Genomic DNA, 9394 nt, shown 5'->3' on the forward strand with positions numbered 1-9394 from the left:
TCATTCGAGCATAAGAGTTTATCTGTTGTCTACAACTCATCCATACTGTTCAGTAGCCTTTGCTTCACAATCCTCTCAAGGCTGGGGTTACCCATTTTTTTATTACCACACTTCTTCCTTCCACTCAGCTTCTCATGAATATGCTTGGATGCAGCCCTCTGTGAACAGCCAACTTCTTCTGCAATGACCTTTTGTGACTCGCCCTCCATGTGGAAGGAGTCAGTGACTGTCTTCTGGTAAAGAGTAAAATCAGCAACCCTCCTGATGATTGTGTTGGCTTTAATATGGCCATAATTTAACATTTCTGTATTCAAAAAATAATTTTTAATTGGTCTGATTTAATATTCAAACTTTTCTTATTGAGCTGCTCACCAGAATAATCAAAATTTCAGAAATAAACATTCTCTGCTCTTCTCATTCTCGGTTATGAATTAAATACATTTCAAGTGTCTATGTAAATTACATCGCGTTGTTTAAAGAATTTTATTGCTATGGTTTTTTTTTGTACATTGCTCCCCTCACCTTTTTATACAGAGGTTATAGGGAAAAAGTTGTTGAATAACTTTCAAGGTAAGAAGAATGCAGCTATTTGTGACTCGGGTCTATAAAGGAAAATAATATATCTTAAGTGAATTGATTGCAGGTTATTAGAATGTGTTATTGGGCTTTTCAAAACACTTGTGCTATATAATTGACATGGAGCTGATTCTGGTTTATGAAATGAATTTGTTTACAGTTTCCAAAAAATGGACATTTCAAGTTTTAATACAACCTATTCTATAAAAACACATTTTTCCTATCTGTGTCACAAATAACACATTTTAACACATATTTGTGTTGCCTTGTACCTGAGCTGATTCAGCACATGTGCTAAAATTTAACACGTGTTGTTTTTAACACTATAGTTTTGAGTGCAGGGACCATTGTGAGGCTTGTAAAGGCGGTCTGTTTCTGCAATGATTGTCTATCTGCTCAGCTCTGAGCTGTGTGACAGATATCCTCTGCAATAGATACACTGGGGAAATTTTTTTAAATTTGTTTTAATTTATTTATTGTAAGGCTTTATACTTAGTTTTATTTATTTATTAGTTCCTACTTTTGTTTCCCCTTTTATTCTTTGCCATGGTTAATTTTTCTACGTTACACCCAATGTGTCAATTTGGGTTTTTCCTTTTGCTATTTTATGTTGGCTGTAGTGAGATTTAAGAAACGTCCGTTAAGGTTTTCTTACCTCACCTGCACATTTGATTTCATTGTGGATCTGTTGCGAATTATTTTATTTTGTGCAAATATGAACTGACCAAAGTCTTAAATACATTAGCATTTTTCTCTTGACATAAAATTCACACCAAATGTCAGTAACAATTGAAGTAATCCACACATACACACATCCACACTAATAAATCACAACAAATAAGACACTCAAATTTGTAACAAAATGGAATGACACAGAACAAGTAATGAACACAAAGGAAATCAGGTTCGAAAAGTCAAGACACCAACGGAAATCTGTCCACATTTAGAAAGCGATTTTTCCATCCTCTAAAAGACCTGTAAGCCCATAAGGTTCTCATTATGTGTAATAGCAAAGAGCTCTCTTAAGACCATTACAACATGATTGTTGCAAAAAACTCTGGTGACATTTGTTACAGATGTATTTCTAAACTTCCAATTTCCAGTAAGCACCACTGGGGTCATTATCCATGGTGGGAAGAGCATACATTTACCAGATGAGCAGAGCAAGATTTCAGAGAAGTTAAAAAATAATCAAAACAATTGTCTGAAAGCAAATGACCACTCACAGTGAGCTTTACAAAGATCTGAAATTAGCAAGAAAGTAATTAGTACCACATTCAACCATGGACTCTTTGCCAGTTTACTGCATGAGTAAATACTGGGAGAATTTAGTCTGGTCCGGTGAGTCCAAAATTAAACTCTTTGGCTGTCATTGCACACATTATATTTAGAGGAGGAATGCTGCTGCACATCACAAGGCAGTTTCAACACAAGAACATCATAGTGTGGAGCTGTTCTTCAGAAGATGATACTGCCAGACTTCATTCAAGGACGGATGAATAGAGAAAATGTACTGAGACGTTCTTGATAAGAATCAGAAGATGAAACGAGAATTTTTCAACAGGTTAATGTTAACAAACACAGAGCCAAGAAAAGCTTAATTGGTCTCAGAGGAAGAAAAATTAAGCTGTTGGAATGGCCCAATTTATCACTTGAATCCATAAGAAAATTTAACCTTTGGAGCTGAGCCACACCTGCGTAACCCTGAGAGAACCTGCAGGTCAGATCTGGAGGATGTAGAAGCTGCTCTCCAGAGATTACCTTTCCAGGCTCATGGGGTTCCCCATACATCCACCGAGGCAAGAACAGGTGTAAGTAGTCAGTATAGGTTCAGTGGTGCGGTGCCCAACCCCACTGCAATCAGCAGCCATGAACGGTACCTGGCTGGGGACCCAGCAGGTGTAAATAGTTCACGGCTCAGATGCGAGCAGGCTTCAAACTTGACTCGCAGTACGGTCCTCTACGATCCCTCACCTCCGCCAAGGCAACAGGAAAGCCGCCCCTGGGATTCAGGTGGTTCCTACCGCCCTCAACCACTGCCCAGGACCCGAGCCCGGGAAGCACAGGGCTCACCGTTGTACCAGGAGCAGCCTCCACTGCCTCCTCCGAGGATGAGGCGTGATGCACTGATACACCCTGAGTGCAGCCGGAGTGAACTCTCCGATGATGACTCAGATGGGCCGGCACCAATCCCTGAGAGTGGATTGCGCACCCGCCAGCTTGAGTCCCTTGCCAAAGACATAGAGTGTTTCGACCCTAATAATGCAGAATCAAACATTGATGATTATCTTAGGGAAGTTGAACGCTGTCTTCTAGATTTGTATTGCCCATCAGCACGGGAAAAACTGAAGCTCATCTGGAAGACAACATCCAGGAGCGTCCATGTTTTCATGGAGAGCCTGACACCCGCAGTCCGAGACCGTTATTCAACCCTTTGTGAAGCTTTAAGGGAAGAATATTCTGTGTACACGGACTCGGCCTCCGCCACACTTGGTGCTTTCACTATCCAGCAAAAGAAAAGCGAAGCACCCAGGGAGTATTACCGGCGCTTGAGAGCTGTTTACTTCCAAGGATGCAATGCGCCTGGCATTGAGGAGGAACATGCTTTTAAATCCCTGTTCTTCCACAATCTTCATGAAAGTGTGCGATACGATGTTACTATGTATTGCAGAACCAACGCCATGAGCATGCAAGAGATCCGCAAATATGCTCAGATGGCGTGGGAAACACGTGCTCGCCTGACCAAGGGACCAGAGGGCGAGGCTAGGGTTTTACGGATACATGCAGAAAGGAACAGTCCTGCATTGGAAGATCAGGAAATGCCTTCAACCAGAACCCATGTGAAGAACAGGTTCAGGGAACAACGTAGGTTTGGTCAGCTGGACTGGGGGGGGTGGTACTGAATACCAACCACAGTCAAAGTTGCCGGACCACTTCCGGTCGAACAGACCACCTGACCATCACATGAAGCCTAAAGATAAACCTGATGGAAAAGGGTGGAACCGACACGCAGAAGGGAGTATGGGGAAAGAGATGGAGGAGGCCTTACGTAAGATGGTGACAGAAGCGATGCGTCAGGCCACCACACCCCCACAACCCTTGAAACAGGAAGCAGACCGTCCAGTTAAACTAGACCCAAACTTCCCGTCAGCATGACTAGGCGTGGACCCAGTCTCCACAGCCATCAGAGTCTACCTGATCAGATGGGGAGACAAACCTGGGAAACTCCAAGTACCCCTTGGGACCTCCCCAGGAGAAACACCACAAACCATCTTTCCAAGGTTCTCAGGTAAAGTGAACCAAAATGGACATGCACGTCGTCTATACTGTCTGATCATGATAGGAGGACGTTTCCAAGTGAGTTTCTATTCTAAAATAGGATCAGAGATCAACCTGATGTGCTCAATCATGTTTGAGGAGGTGAGTAGAGCCATGCTCTCCTTCAATGAACTATTTCAGGCCGACGCTTGTGATGTAAGCATCACCAGCTGCACCCAAAACCGATCATGCATCACTAGTTGGGTGGAGCTGGACATCACACTCAGAGACATGACTCTGGTGCACCCCATCTATATGTGCACATTAAATAAAGAGCTTTTTCTTGGTGGCCAGGACCTGCTGGACCGGCTGGCCCCACTCATTGACTGCCACCAGGACCAACTCTGGGTCCGGGCGGAAGTGCAAAACCCACTGGGTTTAAGCAGCAAACCACTCTTTGTGGCCAACCAGATCACCAGCTTAGAGGAGCCCGAAGAACCTCTCAGGCCCTCATCCGAGCCGGTCATGTGCACCTCTGAGACGCAGCTGCACCCAGCCATCCAGGAAACTCCTGCCAGATGCAGTCATGCATTGCTTGGCTCTTTAAAGAACCCAGGTGTGGACACTTACAACCCCAAAGTGGTGAAAGTTGTACACCTGGAAACCATGTTCATACCAGCTAGTAGCATTCTGGCTGGGAAATCCATCAACCATTAGAGAGCTGTATGACCGTGTGTGCCAAAAAGACCCCTTTGTAACTGAGGCACAACACAGCCACACATTCCTTTTAGCAAATGGGCTCCGCCCTCTCCTCAAGACAGCCAGAGTGTGCACCTCCAGTGTGCAGATTGGCATCAAACAGCTCTCCCATGATTTCAGCATGTTTACAACAGACCAAAGGGGGGTCACGTTATCCGACGCCCATTACTCTCCTGTAGGGTGCCATAGGAGCTACAAAGCCACACTCTACACCCTCCAACAGATGGCGTACTGGCCTCCAACATCTCACGACACTCAGGTCTACATCAAAGGATGTTTAACCTGCTGCCAGTTTCAGCCATCCCAGCCAATCAGTCAACCTCCGCTTCAGCGAAGGGGGGTTACATTACCTTGGTTCCACCTTCAGACCAACTGGGTCGAACCAGCTCCAAAATTAACAGGAGGAAACAAATTCCTCCTAACTGTGACATGCAGCTTCATTAAGTGGGTTGGATGCTTGTCAGAAAAGATTGACACCGTCATCCCAGCTAGGAAAGGAGAGACCAGTGTGTAGGACTAGGTTAAACAGGTGCATGTTTCATGAACTCACACTAACATGCACTAATCACTAACAACGTTTTTCAACAGAAACAGTTAAACATATAACTACCTGCTAGGACACAGTATTAAACTGTAAGTTGGCACAATATTTTTTCATAACACTCTGCATGCACAGCAGATCTCACAAAAGTGATTAAGAATGATGTAATGGACACCCACATAGCCAGAGATTTAATGCAAAATCTTATTAAAGGAGGTTGGTTCATCTGTAGACAGTCCCACCGAAGCACAGATACCCACTGGCCCAGTTCTGCTGAACTTAGTAGAGAAAATCCTAAGTCCACCACAGCAGACACCTTGCAACCTCCACAAACACACCTGGGTTATAGCCTAGGTACTGCAATTCATTTATTTTTTTCCTCCCTCTTTTCACATCTAGATAGTTTAGAGACAGGAGTCATATTAAATCCCATCATCATTCGGAAGAGCTAATGGTTTAAGCCTAAACCTGTTTTAAACATTCATTTTTTTGTTTTTTTTTAGATTATACACCGCAAACCGGCAGGTTAAGCATTTACAGGCCAGGATTGATTCCCTCACATTCATTCCCCCACGGTTCATAGCACCGCCTTTGCCAATGACACAGCCAGGTTCCAGTGCCTAATAGAAGTTGGACGAATAAGCTATGAACCATGATTTTGTTTTCTTTTTATATATATACATATATATGTACGGTATCTTTTATTGCTGTTTCATTTTGTCTCAAGGTTACCAAAGCTGATGACCAAGGAATGTAATGATGATATGAATATATTGTCCTGTATTTTCTCATTGAACAACGTAGAAAGGTATGAGTTAGTCAGAGTTTAGTCCTGCCCCGGCTAACCTCTACTCTGCCCAGTCATAGGTTTTGAGGAACACAGAGACAGTTTTGTTTGTTCTGCTTCACCACGGATCACTGATTGGTCAGCAAAGGACAGAATGGTCCCAGTAGCTTCAAAGACTGCGATTCATTTCACCCTTTGAACCTAGGGGGGAATGGTGGACCACTTGTTTGCTGAATATTGGACCATGTGCATGTTGTCAGACGTCACTATGCCTTTCCAACGGCATCGGCCATTTTGTATCCAGGACAGTCTGCTCCGACATATCCCGTCGAACACTACGACTGATATGACGAGGCGTCCCAAGTCTGACGTCACAAGACGCTATATAACATGGCCTCCATTTTGAACCCCCGCTTTTCAGCTGGAGACCGGGTTCGGTTACCAACATCTGAAGCATCACCTGGAGAAGAGTCCCGAGTGGATCTCATTTATTCTCTCTCGTTGGCCAACGAACAATTCATAACTCAGGTTTCTGGACTAAGAAGGCCAGAAATTTCACTTTGCCGATCGAAGACGTGAGTTTAACATATAACTAAAAGTTTCGAGGAGACAAACCGCCACCGTGTTTCATCCTAAGTTGACTTTGATGGTCAGAACACGTTTTTTTCCCTTTTCGCCAAGGAGGCCAAAGGACGAAGACTGACCGCTTTCTTGGAGTTTAACTGCGGACGCGCAGCAACGCTTCACCTCCCCTTTTTCCCTCTCACTCACTGCCCTAGAAGGAAGCTTCACCAAGTAAAACCTATCCTTTATTTTAATGTTTTTATTTCTTTATTAGGAATAGCCGGGCAGGGTAGAGGAGATTTTAGTGCAGTTAGAATCTAATGTGTTCTGAACGATATGTGCATGTAACCTTGTTATTAAAACTTTGATGTGCTGTGCTGATGTCTGGAAGCCGCTGCGCTCCCAGCTCTGTGCGTGTTTTGTGGGGTATTGAACACCTGAGAGCCAGCGCAGGTGCGCTGTGAGACTGGACTGCTAAAATAACCTCATGGTGAAATTCCCCATTTTCTTTGTCTTCAACTTCACTGCTTGCTAGCTTGCTGCCAAAAGTTTTATAACTCTTTGTCTGCTCAAGAGTTGGGGGAGGTTTTATGACTATCACTGATTTACAGTGGAGCTGCGCCCCACCGCCCCTCACCACCACACCCCTTTTTATATTATCATTTTTGCCATAACTGCTGGTTGATCCCATTCGCACCCACGGCTGTTTTGCTTTATTTTTGTTTAGTTAGATATTTTGCCCCTTGTATGTAGAACTTTGCATGTTTGAGTAGGTGAAGATTATTAAATCGGAAGAGCGAGTGTATCAGGGCTGTGATTTAATAAATATTCACATAGATGGTAATAGAAGGCGTTCTGTGTTTATTTTGTGCAAGAGTGATTCGTCAGTCAAGATAAGGTTAAAAGTTCCACACGTTTCGGCAGAAACGGTCGATTAAACAGTGACATCTCTGGTAATAGTTATTAATTATTACGGAGTATTTAACGGTTGTAATTGTCAAAGGCGTTGAGCCACAATTACAACACCAGAAACATCTCTGGTCTCGATTCATAAATGAGGATTTTGGTTAAGAAATTGATTTTGTCAAATTATGATTTTTAATTATAATTATCAATCAAGATTAATTAATCAATAATCATACTTCCAACACCTGCAAGCCTTGGAACTAGCCAGTGGTGACATAGGTGTGGAGACATGCCAAGCCTGGATACAGCATGCCAGAGGTTTTTTCCACCCTGTTATCTGGCCAGATAATATGTGGCCTGTGATGTCGATGAAGTCCTGTACCCTGACCCAGTACGGGGATATAATGCTGTGGCTGAGTAATGCACTTCTCATTTGTATATTTGTGTACTTCATTTTTGGCTTACTGTATACAAGTGCTAAATACACAGGTTTTGGTTTTGCAACATGCATTTAGCCTACAGTGAACAATAAACATTTGTTTCTACAGCTTCATGTCCTGAGCATTGTATTTTCTATTTTTCTATGTTGAGTTTGAAGACTGCTCAGTTGTGTGTTTGATTTTCATTGACTCGGATTTGACAACATAGTTCGGTTTTGAGCACAGACTGAACTGTTCGAACAAAGTAGAGCAGCTTTCAAGATGTGTGTCTTAGCAATTGGGAAGAACTGTAAAATCCTGTTTAGTGTACCAGTGTTACCTTTGGTAATAAAACTCTTGTTTGTTTGATCTCATACCAATGCAGCATTCTTGGTTGTAACTGAGACTTTCCTTTGTTTCCCCAATATCTATGTTGTAAACCTAGAATGAGAAGACACTGTGTTTCCTAACAGGAATAGTTGCTTCCACTTCCTCATCAGGCAGCCCTTTGTCAACAGTGAAAAAGCCTGAATTGATTATGTCCTGGCTTAAAAAAACACAACATACAGAAAACAAAATAAAAAAACACCACAATGTTTTAAACTATTTGTCGCACATTTTAATGTTATAATGAGGCAAATAAGAAAACTTACCTTTGGGAGATTTGCTAAGGCACCTCCTTCTTCTGCAGTTTTTCTTTGAGTGGCCTTTCAATGCCATGCAAGGTATCCTAAACTGCTCTTTGGGTCATAGTAATACTCCAAGTACAAGCTGACTGACTATTCCATACATATTTTTGGAAGCAATTATACTAAATATCGCAAGATCCTTTAATTTACTTGTACATGTTTTGAAAATGATTCCTCCAGATATGCAAACAGAGCAATAATTCCCTGTTCATTCTGAGATGCTTTTAGAGGAGGGATGTCCTGATATATGATTAAACGAGTCACAAAAGTGGAATGGATAACATAATTAAAAACAATACAATAAAAATGTTTTTTTTTTATAGCCTACATGTATGATTCTTACCCATCTGCCTCTGTCATTGCAACCATACGGATGTTGATCCCCTATCTTCTGGTTGCATCTGTCAGACATTTAGTTCTTGCATGCAGGATACGTTCATTGCCAGGTTTTGTTGTCAAGATTTCTTCAATCTTCTTATTTTTAAAAACATGCCTATTTAGAAACTTTTAACATGTAAGATTGGAAAAGTACACAAAAAGTGCCAAATTAAATGTAACATATTCCAGGTTAGATTTAACAACAATGTCCAATACCAACTGCATATTCCACATAATTTATGTGGCATAGGCCATATGAATTCATTATATTTACCCCAAACCCGGTTGGTTTTCTTAAGCAGTGGCTTCTTCTTCTTCTGATTGGTCACACATAGTGAAGTTCAGAATGTTAGTATCATCAGATGTGACGATGAGGATGATAATAGAGCAGGACATGTAATAAAAAGCAAAGGCATATTTAAGGGAACTGTAATGCTACCATTCCAGCTTTTAAATAAAAATAAATACATTTGTGAATTGTGAGTGATTACCAGGTTCCTTATTGCTATGAAGGTTT

This window comes from Girardinichthys multiradiatus, chromosome 12, assembly GCF_021462225.1.
Source record: "Girardinichthys multiradiatus isolate DD_20200921_A chromosome 12, DD_fGirMul_XY1, whole genome shotgun sequence".
In the NCBI taxonomy this organism is placed as follows: Eukaryota; Metazoa; Chordata; class Actinopteri; order Cyprinodontiformes; family Goodeidae; genus Girardinichthys; species Girardinichthys multiradiatus.